Source organism: Cebus imitator, unplaced genomic scaffold (genome assembly GCF_001604975.1).
Source record: "Cebus imitator isolate Cc_AM_T3 unplaced genomic scaffold, Cebus_imitator-1.0 Scaffold210, whole genome shotgun sequence".
Taxonomy (NCBI): domain Eukaryota; kingdom Metazoa; phylum Chordata; class Mammalia; order Primates; family Cebidae; genus Cebus; species Cebus imitator.
In genome coordinates, this window is record NW_016107525.1 from 764,180 (window position 1) to 778,531 (window position 14,352).

Consider the following 14,352-nt stretch of genomic DNA (forward strand, 5'->3'; position numbering starts at 1 on the left):
TAGTTCTTTATGGATGTACGCCTGGGGTCCTCTTTTCATTGCTGGCTCTCAGCTAGAAACCTGTTTCAACTCATGAAGGTCACCTGCATTCCTCATTATGTTGCCTCCTCCATCTTAAAATCAGCAACAGCATATCAGGTCCTTCTCATGCTTTAAAACTCTGACTTTTTCTTCTAATTCATCTCTTCTAAGAGAACACTTTCCTGCTTTTAAGGGTCCATGTGATTAGTTTGGGCCCACCTGGATATCCAAGATAATTTCTCTATCTTAAGGTCAGCTGATTAGTAACCTTAATTACATCTGTAAAGTTCCATTTGCCATGTAATGTAACATAGTCACGGTGACTAGGGATTAGGACATGGAAATTTTCAGGGGTCTAGAAATCCTGGTTCCAAGGCAGAATATGCTTAAACCAGGGATATACTAAAATCCTTATCAAACTTTAAGTTACAGCTGTCCTCTGGTAACTTTAGGCTCCTAGAACCAAGAAACCAACAAGCAAAAAATTTAGTTTCCATATTGGCAGGGGTATTTGATTTTGATAACCTGGAAGAGACAGGACAACTATTACATAGCGGGACAGAGAAGAATACATTTGGGATTCTATTTATCCATTGTATATTTGCACGCTCCTGCCCAATTTTGCACTAAATGGACAACAGCAGAAGCCATGACCTGAGAAAGGCATAGTGACTGCTATGGCTTAAATATGTCTCCTCCAAAATTCACATTAAAATTTAATCCTCATTGTAATGGTATTGAGATGGGACCTGTGAAGAAGTGATTAAGTCGTGAGAGCTTTGCCCTAAATGGATTATAAAAGGGTTGGAGAGAACTAGCTTAGGCCCATTTTGGCTCTTGTGCTATTCTAATATGTGAGGACACAGCATTCTTCCCCTTTTTTGCCCTTCTACCTCCTACCATGTAAGGATCAGCAAGAAGGCCCTCAGCAGACACTGAATGCCAGCAACTTAATCTTTGGACTTCCTAGGCTTCAAAACTGTAAAAGGAAACAAATAAATTTCTGTTTGTTATAAATTACCCAGTCTCTTGAATTTTGTTATACTAGCACCAACCGACTAAGACAGTAACAGGGGATTCAGAACTCTTAAGGATGACTGTTTTAGTCTTCTTGAGCTGTGTTAACAAAATATCACAGTCTAGATAGCTTACACAACAAAAATTTATTTCCTAATAATTCTCGAGGCTGGAACACCCAGATCAATCTGGAAAAGTTTAGTTTCTGATAAGGGCTTCCTTCCTGGCTTGCAAGCAGCTTCTTTGTTCTCACATATCTTTTCATTGGTGTAAATACATGAAAAGTGAAAAAATCTCCTCTCTTCCTCTTCGTATAAGGCCAGAAATCTTAGCAGATTAGGGCCCTAAATTAGTCTGTTCTCACATTGCTATAAGGAACTACCCAGGAGTGGGTAATTTATGAAGAAACGAGGTTTGACTCAGAGTTCCACAGGCTTAGCAGGAAGTATGACCAGGAGGCCTCAGGAAACTTACAATCATGGCAGAAGGCAAAAGAGAAGTGAGCATATCTTCACATGTCTAAGCAGGAGAGAGAGTGTGAAGGGGAAAGTGCTACACACTTTCAATCAACCAGATCTCATGAAGAACAGCAAGGAGGAAGTTTGCCCCATGATTTAATCGCCTCCCACCAGGCCCCTCCCCTGACATGTGGGGATTACAATTAGACATGAGATTTGGGTGGGGACACATAGCCAAACCTTATCAGGCCCTATGCTTATGACCTCATTTAATTTTAATTACCTCCTGAAGGCCCTATATTCAAATACAGTCACACTCATGACTGGGGTTAGGACTTCAATGTATAAATTTTGGAAGAACACAGTTCAATCCATTTCAAGTGTATGGGTCATCTCACCCAGGTAAACCCCCTGGATCACTAGGGGTATTAACTGATGGTAAAGGGAATCTAGCAAATATGAAAAAAAGAGGGATTAGGAGTATCAGTTGTGGCCTCAAGACAGCTATAGTAACAAGAACTCATACCACTACCCTTTTTTTTCTGCTTTCCAAGAAAAAAAGACAAGACTGTGGTGATATTTTCTCTGATACCACTGCTGAAACCAAATGTGTACATGTGTTTTTCTGAAACCAATAACTAATTCTTTGACACCAACTGGGTATCCAATAAATCAAGTTAATTCTGACACTAACTCCCAGAGTTTGCACATAAACAACAGGTTAAATGCTTAGTCCCACAAGACTTCCCCAACTTCAGAAACCAGTTACAAGTCCTAGAGACCACCTATAATTCTGACCAATTGACTATAAATTCATGAGTTTCCACAACCCCAAATGCTTCCTCAGGTTTGATAATTGAGTAGAACAACTCACAGAACTCAAGAGAACAGTTTACTTAGGTTTACTGGTTTATTACAAAGGCTACAAAACGGAAATAGCCAGCTGGAAGAAATACGTAGGGCAAGTTATAGAGAAGGGGATATGGAGCTTCCATTCCCATTCTGAATGCACCATCCTCCTAGCATTTCAATGTGTTCAACAACTCCAAAACTCTCTGAATCTCATTGTACAAAAGTTTTTAATAGAACTCAGACTCAGCCTCCATTTTCTCCCCAGATGTTAGGAGATGGGACTGTAAGTTCTAACCCTCCAATCATGAGTTTCGTCTTTCTAGTGACTAACCCCCTTCCTAAAGCTATCTAGGGTCCCCAAGTTTAGTCACTTCATTAGCATAAACACAGATGATGTTAAAAGGGACTCATTATGAATAACAAAAGGCACTACTATTACTCAGGAAATGCCAATGTTCTATGTTCTAAGAACTGAGTACAAAGACCAAATATATTAAATGATATATAAAAACATATATTGTATGATATATATTTCTTTATATCAAATAAATACATAATTATATTAATATGTATTCAAAATGTATTACACAAATAAAATATATATAATATGTATATTTATTTATATAAAACCTTTTAAATTAATTAATTATTTATTTATTAACAATGCAAGGAGACTCTTTAATCAGTTTCAGTGATATTTTCCTGGCATTTTATAACCTTGACATCCAGCTCCATCCAGCTTCAAGCCCCTTAGAATCTGAGCCCGGACTGGTCATCATTGAAAAACCTCAGCACCTGAGAATAGTCCAGACTAAAATGGAGGCTCCAAAAATGTTTGATGAATGAGCAAAGGAATGTTATTAAAAATAATAATACACCCTTTGGCCAAAGTGAAATATTTCTAATTTTAACTCCCTTCTGTTTTTTACCCAACTGGTTAAAAACCACTATCAAAAATTTGAAAGCAGTAATTGAGAAGTCCCTTAGGCATTTCTTCTCTATGCTAATCCATCCAAAATTTCTTTATCTTGTTAATCTAGCCAGTTTTTCCAACACTATTAATTAAATAGGGAATCCTTTCCCCATGGCTTGTTTTTGTCAGGTTTGTCAAGGATCAGATAGCTGTAGATGTGTGGCATAATTTCTGAGGCCTCTGTTCTGTTCCATTGGTCTATATATCTGTTTTGGCACTAGTACTATGCTGTTTTGGTTACTGTAGCCTTGTAGTATAGTTTGAAGACTGGTAGTGCGATACCTCCAGCTTTGTTCTTTTTGCTTGGGATTGTCTTGGCTATACAGGCCCTTATATGTTTCCATATTAAATTTAAAGTAGGTTATTCTAATTCTGTGAAGAAATTAATGGTAGCTTGATGTGGATAGCATTGAATCTATAAATTACTTTGTCCAATATGGCCATTTTCACAACATTGATTCTTCCTAACCATAAACATGGAATGTTTTTCCATTTGTTTGTGTCCTCTCTTATTTCCTTGAGCAGTGGTTGGTAGTTCTCCTTGATGAGGTTCTTCACATCCCTTGTAAGTTGTATTCCTTGGTATTTTATTCTCTTTGTAGCAACTGTGAATGGGAGTTCGCTCATGATTTGGCTCTGTCTATTATTGGTGTATAGGAAGGCTGGTGATTTTTGCACATCAATTTTGTATCCTGAGACTTGGCTGAAGTTGCTTATCAGCTTAAGGAGATTTTGGACTGAGATGATGGGGTTTTCTAAATATACAATCATGTCATCTGCAAACAGATAATTCGACTTCCTCTATTCCTATTTGAATACCCTTTATTTCTTTCTCTTGCCTGATTGCCCTGGCCAGAACTTCCAATACTATGCTGAATAGGAATGGTGAAAGAGGGCATCCTTGTCTTGTGTGAGTTTTCAAAGGGAATGCTTCCAGCTTTTGCCCATTCAGTATGACATTTACTGTGGTTTGTCATGAATAGCTCTAAGTATTTTGAGATACGTTCCATCAATACCTAGTTTATTGAGTGTTTTTAGCATCAAGAGTTGTTGAATTTTATTGAAGGCCTTTTCTGCATCTATTGAGATAATTATGTGGTTTTTGTCATTGGTTCTGTTTATGTGATGGATTACTCTTATTGCTTTGCATATATTGAACCAGCCTGGCATCCCAGGGATGAAACAGACATGATTGTGGCAGATAAGATTTTTAATGCGCTGCTGGATTCTGTTTGCCAGTATTTTATTGGGATTTTCACATAGATGTTCATGAGGGATATGGGCCTGAAATTTTCTTTTTTCTGTTGTGTCTCTGCCAGGTTTTGGTATCAGGATGATGCTGGCCTCATAAAATGAGTTAGGGAGGAGTCCCTCTTTTTTTATTGTTAGGAATAGTTTCAGAAGGAATGGTACCAACTCCTCTTTGTAGCTCTGATAGAATTTGGCTGTGAATCCATCTAGTCCTGGGCTTTTTTTGGTTAGTAGGCTATTAATTACTGTCTCAATTTCAGAACTTGTTATTGGTCTATTCAGGGATTCAACTTCTTCCTGGTTTAGTTTTGGGAGAATGTATGTGTCCATGAATTTATCCATTTCTTCTAGATTTTCTAGATTATTTGCATAGAGGTATTTATAGTATTCTCAGATGGTAATTTGTATTTCTGTGGGATCAGCAGTGATATCCCTTTCATCATTTTTTATTGTGTCTATTTGATCCTTCTCTCTTTTCTATTATTAGTCTGGCAAGAGGTCTATTTTGTTAATCTTTATGTATATAATATAAAATTAATATGTATATTTATATCAAACTTTTATATATGTATATAAAATTAATGTTTATTATATAAAATGTATCTACATTTATCTAAAATAAATATATGTATACAAAATAAATATATATCTATAGAAACTAAATATATATTTATATAAACTAGGTATATTTCAAATAAATATATTTTAAATATATTTAAATATTTATATTATAAATATATATTATACATAATAAATATATATTTTTATAACTTAAATACATATATTTATATATTAAATATCTATAATATATATATTTTCTCATTAAAGTTATTTTATGGGTATCAAAATTCTATGACATATTTTTGGTCAAGTTGTTTCCATTAAAAAGTACTGATTTTACATAAAAAGAACTAAAAACAAAAGCACATGATATATCAACAGATGTCATAAAGGCTTTCAATGCTAATAAAGTCAACATCCCTTTATGCTAAAAACCCTCAACAAACTAGGCATTAAAGTGATATACCTCAGAATAAGAGCCATCTGTAACAAAACCACAACCAACATTATACTGAATGGGCAAAAGCTGAAAGCATTTTCCTTGAGAACCAGAACAAGAGAAGGATGCCCACTCTTACCACGCCTATTCAAGATAGTGCTAAAGTCCTAGCCAGAGCCATCAGGCAAGAGAAAGAAATAAAAAGGTATCAAAACAGGAAGAAAGGAAGTCATACTATCTCTCATCCCAGATGATATAATTCTATATGTGGAAACCCCATAGTCTTTGTCCAAAAGCACCTAGATCTGATAAACAATGTAAGCAAAGTTTCAAGACACAAAATCAATGTACCAAGGTGAAAGAAAAATCAAGAACATCATCCTATTCACAACAGCCACAAAAAGAATAAAATGCCTATGACTACAGCTAACCAGTAAGGTGAAATATTTCTACAAGAATTATAAAACAATGCTGAAATAAATCAGACATGACATAAACAAATGGAAAAACATTCCATGCTCATGGACAGGAAGAATCAATATTGTTAAAATAGCCATAGTGCCCAAAGCAATTCACAGATTCAATGCTATTATTTTCAAACTACCAGTGACATTTTACACAGATTTAGGAAAAAGAAAAACAAAACAACAAAACTCTAAAATGTGCAAGGAATGAAAAAAGAGCCTGGATAGCCAAAGCAATTCTAAGTAAAAAGAATAAAGCTGGAGTCATCACACTACCAGACTTCAAACTATACTATAAGGCTACAGCAAACAAAATGGCATGGTTGTGGTACAAAAATAGACACATAGACCAATAGAACAGGTTAGAGAACCCTGAAATACAGCTACACACCTACAATCATCTGATCTTCAACAAAGCTGACAAAAACAAGCAATGGGGAAAGGACTCCCTATTCAATAAATGGTACTGGGATAACTGGCTAGGCACACACAGAAGATTGAACCTGGATTCCTTCCTTTCAACATATATAAAAATCAACTCAGGGTAGATTAAACACTTAAATGTAATACCTAAAACCATGAAAAACCTAGAAGAAAACCTAGGAAATACCATTTTGGACAAAGGCCCTGGCAAAGATTTCATGATGAAGACAACAAAAGCAATACAAAAAAAAAAAAAAAAAATTGACAGGTGGGACCTAATTAAACCAAAGAGCTTTTGCACAGCAAAAGAAATTATCAACAGAATAAACAACCTACTGAATGGGATAAAATATTTGCAAACTATGCATCTGACAAAGGTCTAATATTCAGATTCTATAAGGAACTTTAACAAGCAAAAAACAACCCCATTAAAAAATGAGCAAAGGACATGAACAGATGCTTAACAACAGAAAAAAATAGATGCAGCCAACAAGCATATAAAAACATGCTCAACATCAGCAATTATTAGAGCAATGCCAATGAAAACCACAATGAGATATTCTCACACCAGTCAGAATGGCTATTACTAAAAAGTCAAAAAATAACAAATGCAAGGTTGCAGAGAAAAGCGAACATTTATACACTACTGGTGGGAATGTAAAATTAGTTTAGCCATAACGGAAAGCAGTTGGAAATTTCTCTAATAATTTAATACAGAAGTACCATTTGATCCAGCAATCCTATTGCTGGGTATAAACCCAAAGGAGTATTAAATCATTCTACCATAAAGACACATGCATGCATATGTTCATCACAATACTATTCAGAATAGCAAAGACATGAAAGTAACCTAGATAACTATCAGGGGTGGACTGGATAAAGAAAATGTGGCACATATACATCACGGAATTCTACACTGCCATAAGAACAGAATCATGTCCTTTGCATTGACATTAATAGAGCAGGAAGCCATTGTTCTAAATGAACTAACACAAGAACAGAAAACCAAATACTGCATGTTCTGATTTACAAGTGGAAGCTAAACATTCAGTACACATGGACACAAAGAATGGGACAATAGACAATAGACACTTGAGCCTACTTAAGGTGGAGAGTGGGCAGAGAATGAGGATCAAAAACTACCTATCTGGTACTATGCTCATTACCTAGGGGAAAAATAATCTGTACATCAAATCCCCCATGACACATAGTTCACCCATGTAACAAATCTGCACATATACTTTCTGAACGTAAAAGTTGGAAAAAAGAAAAAAGGAAGTACTGATTTTAAAAACTAATAACTTAAAACTGTCACATGCAAAAAAGAAAAATAAGAAAACCCAAAATGGTCCATAAAACATTCTCCTTTTCTTTAGAAGGTTTTGTGATGCATTGTTATCATTAACCAGACTTTTACTATTAAATGGTCAACTGAAACAAACCATTCTGGGACCATTCTTCTACCACTGATTAAGAGTGGGGTGGCAGGTATTAGAGATAATATACATTTAGCCTTCTGAGTTTTCTGGGAATATTTGTTGACCTTGCCAGCTCCAGCAGCATTCTGGTCCACTGCTTTGATGACATCCGCAGCAACTGTCTGTCTCACATCACAAACAGCAAAACAATCCAGAGGAGGATAGTCAGATAAGCTCTCAACACACATGGGCTTGCCAGGAATCATATACACAATGGCAGCATGACCAGACGTTGAGAATTTAGGGCCATCTTTCAGCTGTTTATCAGAACAGTAATCAATCACTTCCTTCATCTCAGCAAACTTGCAAGCAATGTGAGCTGTGTGACAATCTAGCACAGGGTCATAGCCAGCACTGGCTTAACCTTTATAGTTCAGGATAATCACCTAACCAGTGAAGCCAATTAGTTAGTTATTTTTGCTGTCACCAGCAATGTTGCCATGATGAACATCTTTGACAAATTCTAGACAGTGAAGTCCAAATTGTCCCCAGAAAGAGCTTCACTCAGAGCTTCATGGTACATTTCAACAGACTTTACTCCAGTTGTAACATTGACTGGAGCAAAGGTGACCACCAGGCTAGGGTTGAGAATACCAGCTTTCATTTGGCCACCAGGGACAGTAACCATATCACCAATTTTGTAGACATTCTGGAGAGGCAGAAGAAAGGGCTTGTCAGTTGGATGAGTTGGTGGTAGGATGGGGTCCAGAGTTTCAAGCAGCATGATTCTGCTCGAATTGCCATCTTTACAGGTAACTTTTCACCACTAGATCCAAGGCATATTAGCACTTGGTTCCAGCATATTGTCACCATTCCAACCAGAACTTGTCACACATGTGTCTGTGTTGGGGTTGTAGCCAATTTTCTTTTTTCTTTTTTTTGTACCTATGCCACTTCTTCCAATAATGGAAGTGATTTTCTTAATGTAAGTGCACACTTCCTTAATAATTTCTTCATATTTCTTCTGAGTGTAGGGTAGCTCAGTGGAATCCATTTTGTTAACACAAATGTTTAACTGTTTCACACCCAGTGTATAAACCAGAAGGGCATGCTTCCAGGTTTGCCTTTTCTTGGAGATACTAGCTTGAAATTCATCAATACCAGCAGCTAGCATCAGGACGGCACAGTCAGCCTAAGATGTGCCTGTAATCATGTTTTTGATAAAGTTTCTGTGTGTTGCAGCATCAGTAAATCATGTAGCACTTGCTCATTTCAAATTTCCACAGGGAGATATCAATGGTGACACCACATTCACTCTCAGCTTTCAGTTTATTTAAGACCCAGGCATACTTGAAGAAGCCCTTTCCCATGTCAGCAGCCTCCTTCTCAAAGTTTTTAATGGTTCTTTTGTCTACCAGATGTCTGGTAGTAGTGGGCTTGTCCGAATCTTGGTGTCCAGTGACGATGATGCTGATATGAGTCTTTTCTTTTCCCATTTTGGCTTTTAGGTGTGTGACATGGTAAAAGCCCCAAAAAACTGCATACCTCAACCATACCTCGGCTTCCTGTTAAAACTGCTCTCTGTAACCCTGATGTGACAGGCAAGCACTCCAAACCCATGCCATCTTGGCCCCTGCAACTTGTAATAAGTAACTAAGGTCTGTAATTTCCACCCTACAGAGGCAATGTGTAAACTAACGCTTATCTTAACTTCTGTGAACCACTTAAGTAACAATCGGAATGTCCAAAGCCCCTCACCCTCACCCCTGCCTAGGAGGTGGTTTACAGAATGTCCAAAGCCCCTCACCCCCACCCCTGCCCAGGAAGTGGTTTATGGACATAAAAGGTCTTAACACCCTCCTTTCGGGGCCAGGGGTTAAAGAGACACAAGTCCTCCGTGGCTGCCGGCAATAAATAACCCTCTAAATTGGCTTACTTTTGTCTCAGTGGTAATTTCGCTCTCGCTTGCTTACAACAGGTGTGTTTTCATGACACCTGTGTTCTGATGGCAAACCCATTGCTAAGAAGCCAAATACATTTTTTATAATGCCACAGAGACCAACCAGAACCCTGAAGAAGCCTTTTCCAGATGAGAAAACTTACCATATGAAACAATTAAATTCAAGCATCACAGGAATAAAATGTAGTGAATTCTGGTGATACATTATCATCCCTTCTTGCTCATTTTCCCAGTTGTCAGGAGTATTGCTGCTGATGGCTCACAGCTGAGTCCTTCTCCGAAAATTGCCCTTAGCCAATAAGAGCTATCTTGTCTAGGCAATAGCCCCTTCCCAGGAACAAGTTGCATGCAATGATGGTCTATGCAAGATACAAGGCCCTGACCCCTTTGCCTCAACTTTGAAGGACATCCTAGTTATAAAGCTCCTCATAGAGTCAACTAATACCTACGTTTCTACTGCATTGTAGTTTGGCTTCTCCCTGTAACTAATCCTGCTTCTCTCACAACCTTACTGATGTCGTTCCTGAGAGCACTCCCCAACAAACCTTTTGCACACACATCTCTGTCTCAGAGCCTGTTTAATGCCCAAGTTTAAACAACAGGTGACCCCAGGAAGCACCAATTCGAAAATAGAGAAGTGAGACTGAAAAGGGAAGGAAGCCAGTACAGCGTGCATTAATCAGCAGCTTACTTTTGTGTGCAACTGAATCTCAATCCAGCTGAAGGAGAATTCCAAGAAACTACAGAACATGTCCTAATGTCATCAATCCCAAGGAGTAAAGAAGTGGGGATATTTATCCACTAATTTCTATCAATTATTGAGTAAGGGCTGCTGTAAGGGTACTAAATTTCAGTGGCATCCCACCCAACTTACAGGTGGAGCACACTCCTGTGGCCAGAGAAAGTCCTTAAACAGAAAGTCACATGCCTTGCAATAAGAAAATATAAGGAAAAACATTCTAGAACTGAGCCACCGGGCATTCCAACACTCAAGATATCTGGAAGATAAGGATGATCAAGCAAAGAATGCCAAAAAAAAGCAGCCAAAATGGAAGGAGGCAGAAACCAAGGAGTAAATGATCAAATCATGTCAAATGCAGCTTATAGAAAAATAATATGAGGACTGAGAATATAGTGTGCGATTTAGAAACATGGAAATCATTGGTAAACTTGTCAAAAGTTCCTTCAACGGAGTGACAACGATAAAAACCTCACTAGTATGAGTTCAAGAGATAACAGAAGGTGATGAAGTAAAGACAGTGAATATTGACAGTTTTAAGGCAGTTTTGCTAAATGGGGAAGAAAGGAAGTTAATAGTATCTCAAAAAGATATAACATCAAAGGAGAGTTGTGTCAAGGCGGGATATTGCCACATGTGTGCATACTGATGGAAATGATCTAGTAATGATGAAGAAAACCAGATTTTAAAAAAGTGAGAAAAGTGACACCTTAATTGTCCATGAGTTGATAAGAGGCAATGCAAGTGAGTGTGCAGGTGAAAAGGCTGTCACCTACATATGTTCAAAGCATTCACATCTTTTTCATGAAATACCAAATAATGAATTCCAGCAAACTGAAGGCACCCGTTGCTTAACTTTACTCTGAATTTTTGAAGTTTGTTTCCTGGCTCTGAATGTCATTGACCTTGTCCCACTTTTTTTGGCCTTAATCACCCACCACTGCTCTGATTAACCTCAGTCTACAGTGGAGGACCAATCTTGTCCTTAAAACCGTCCTTCATCAGGAGGTAATGAAGGCTTTTTAACCCATCTTTCAGATGTGAGTAACCTTTCTGCTAGTCTGGTGTAAACCAGATGCCTCTATTCTGAAAATAGGCTTCTGCTATTTCCTTGAGTCTTGTTAATACACCTTGAAGAGTAGCAGAATATACCACCTCAAAATTTGCCACTTTGACGTAAGGATTATCTTGAGGCAAAAGCAATGGAGAAGCAGATACAAGATACAAAAGGTCTCTGCCCTGTCCCTATGGGCATACATTTGTAAAGGTGTCTCCCCTCAGCACTCAATCAAGAAAAATGGAAATTAATCACCATAGACAACTTCAGACCCTCAGTAGCCTAGGAACACCCCAAGATGAATCTTCAAAGCAAATATTACTAACTAGCCTGTATCTTTCATTAGTCTCCCCCATGTATTCACCTTCCCCAAATATACTGCCCTAGAAACTCAGTTCCATTTTTTTTGTTTTGCCACTTCTCTAAATATTTTTATTTTTTAAGATGTAATATAATCCCACATTTTAACTACCCTTTGAGTTACTCAAATTGTTTGCTTTGCTTTTGTTAATTCATCTTTTGTCAGTCTAATTCACAGGTCCCAGCCCATGAACCTAAAATGGGTAGAGGGAAAAAGGTTTTTTCCTCTTGTAAAGCTCGTTACTTAGATCTCTATAGGACTGGGGACTTCTTTGTCTTATCAATTATGTCCATACCCAGGATTTGCATACAGACCATGAACCCTCATATTATGGTAGACCTCTTGGAATCCTGCACACCGCCTAGCTTTGATCATTCAATATCACTTGAATCAATGTGCTTTGACCATCTGCAGGGATATCCCATTATTTTCTCTCTCTCTGTTACTGATTCCTTCCCTGGGCATTCAATGATACATTCTATAGCTACAGCTCTGCCTGGTGGTCTGGCAGAACCTGAAGCTGTCTTAGTCACCAGAGGGTTTATACATTCTGCAATCTGTCCTAAGCCTCTACAGATACTTGAGCCATGCCTGGCTATGTCATGAAAAATTATACTGGAATCATTGTAATGTACTAATAAAAGACATTCATTGGCATATTTTTGTAGGAAAATTAAGTCTCAAACTACCACTCAAATCTTGCTGTTAATTTTCTTTGTTTTCTGCCAAATCAAGTAAATCTAACCAAAACTATTTCTCATGAGCCTGTTGGCTTTATTTTGGCATACAGAATATTTTGCCAAATAATCTACATCATCTTGCTCACATAGTATAATGGTGGACCGTTAGATAAACATTGCCAGCTGTGATTATAAAAACAGGATAGGGCTTCTTGTGACACTCCTCTCCTCCTGCCCTTGTACTGTGCTGTATTTATATTTGCCATGTTAACTAGAAATTTGTTTTAAAAAGTGAACACTGCTTCTTGAGCTCGACCTTCGTATTGAATAATTCTAGTTGCTATCCTTTGTAAAGCTTAAATCACAAAGCAGTTTCATTCCATTTGCTTATAAATTCTTTACATTATTTCAGCTTTGGCTACTTTCAAAATAGAAGTGTCTTTCTTTTTCTTCAAATTGAGATATTTCTTTTCTGTTCATCAATACTGCTTTCACTTAACAATTAAAGTGTGAAGGAACTAAGACTATGAACAATTGAGCAAAGTTGCTGCTATGTTCAAGATATTTTCAAAGTTGATAGACAGCAATAAAAGTCTTCATGATGGAAAAAGTATGTAAATGTGATTAGCACTCTTAGAGAGCTGAAAGCCAGCATATCAACACACAAAGATCTTGCCTGTAGCAATTAATCTACATTGTTAAATATCAATCACACTCTGGAAACTGAACCATGATATCAATGAGATCAATGATCTTAGTGGGCTGCTAAATACTCGGCAAATAGCTCTTTACCTTAAATATCATCCTTGGGATTAATTTGAACAGTTTACCAAAGTGTAGAGTTAAGTGTGCAATCTATTCCAGTGGGAAACAATAAAAAATACAACATAAATTTTACCTTTCTGACTTACTTTTAAAATACAGGAACAAATGAAAAATATCTTCACATTGATTAAAAGAGATAACAATAAACTAGATCTCAAAGCAAAAATCCTCAAATTCTTTCTGTTGTAAATGGCTGAGGATCTTGAAGAAGATCAGAATATGCCACTTTAAAATAAGCCACTTTGGCATAGAGATTATTTTGAGCTGAAGGAAACTGAGAAACAGTAGATATAGGAAAAGCTTTCTGTCCTCCCCTGTCTACCTAAAAGCAGGAATAAAGTTTCCATTAAAAACGTGCCCTCACTGAAGGGGAGAGCAACACTTATCACATAGGACTTAATGCTAAGTCTGCATAAACCAATCTTACTAAGATAAGCTTTATCTTCCATTAGTTACTGTATATTTCCTAGTCACTTTACCACAACGTATCACTCCTAGAAAACCAAACTGTCTTCTTTGTCTAGTCAGTATACTACAATGTATTTCCTTTTGTTAAAATGGCATATAAGCCCCCAAGTCAATTGCTTCTTTGAGTTTTTACTTGTTTTCTGTGAGGCCTTCACCCACATAAAAATATTAGCTTTAATAAAAACTGTGAAAGGAAAATAAATCTTGGAGCCCCCAAATCACTAAGGTAAAGAAAAACGTCAAGCTGAGAACTGCTCAAGGCAAACCTGCCTCCTATTCTATTCAAAGTCACCCCTCTGCGCACTGAGATACATGCATATCTGATTGCCTCCTTTGGAGGGGCTAATCAGAAACTCAAAGGAATGCAACCATTTGTCTCTTATCT

The 14,352-nt window shown here is 37.2% G+C and overlaps 1 pseudogene; it reads right to left on the reverse strand.

Annotated features, from left to right (window-relative positions):
* Positions 1–7,831: 7,831 nt before the first annotated feature.
* LOC108317855 lies at positions 7,832–9,373 on the reverse strand (annotated as a pseudogene).
* Positions 9,374–14,352: the final 4,979 nt, after the last annotated feature.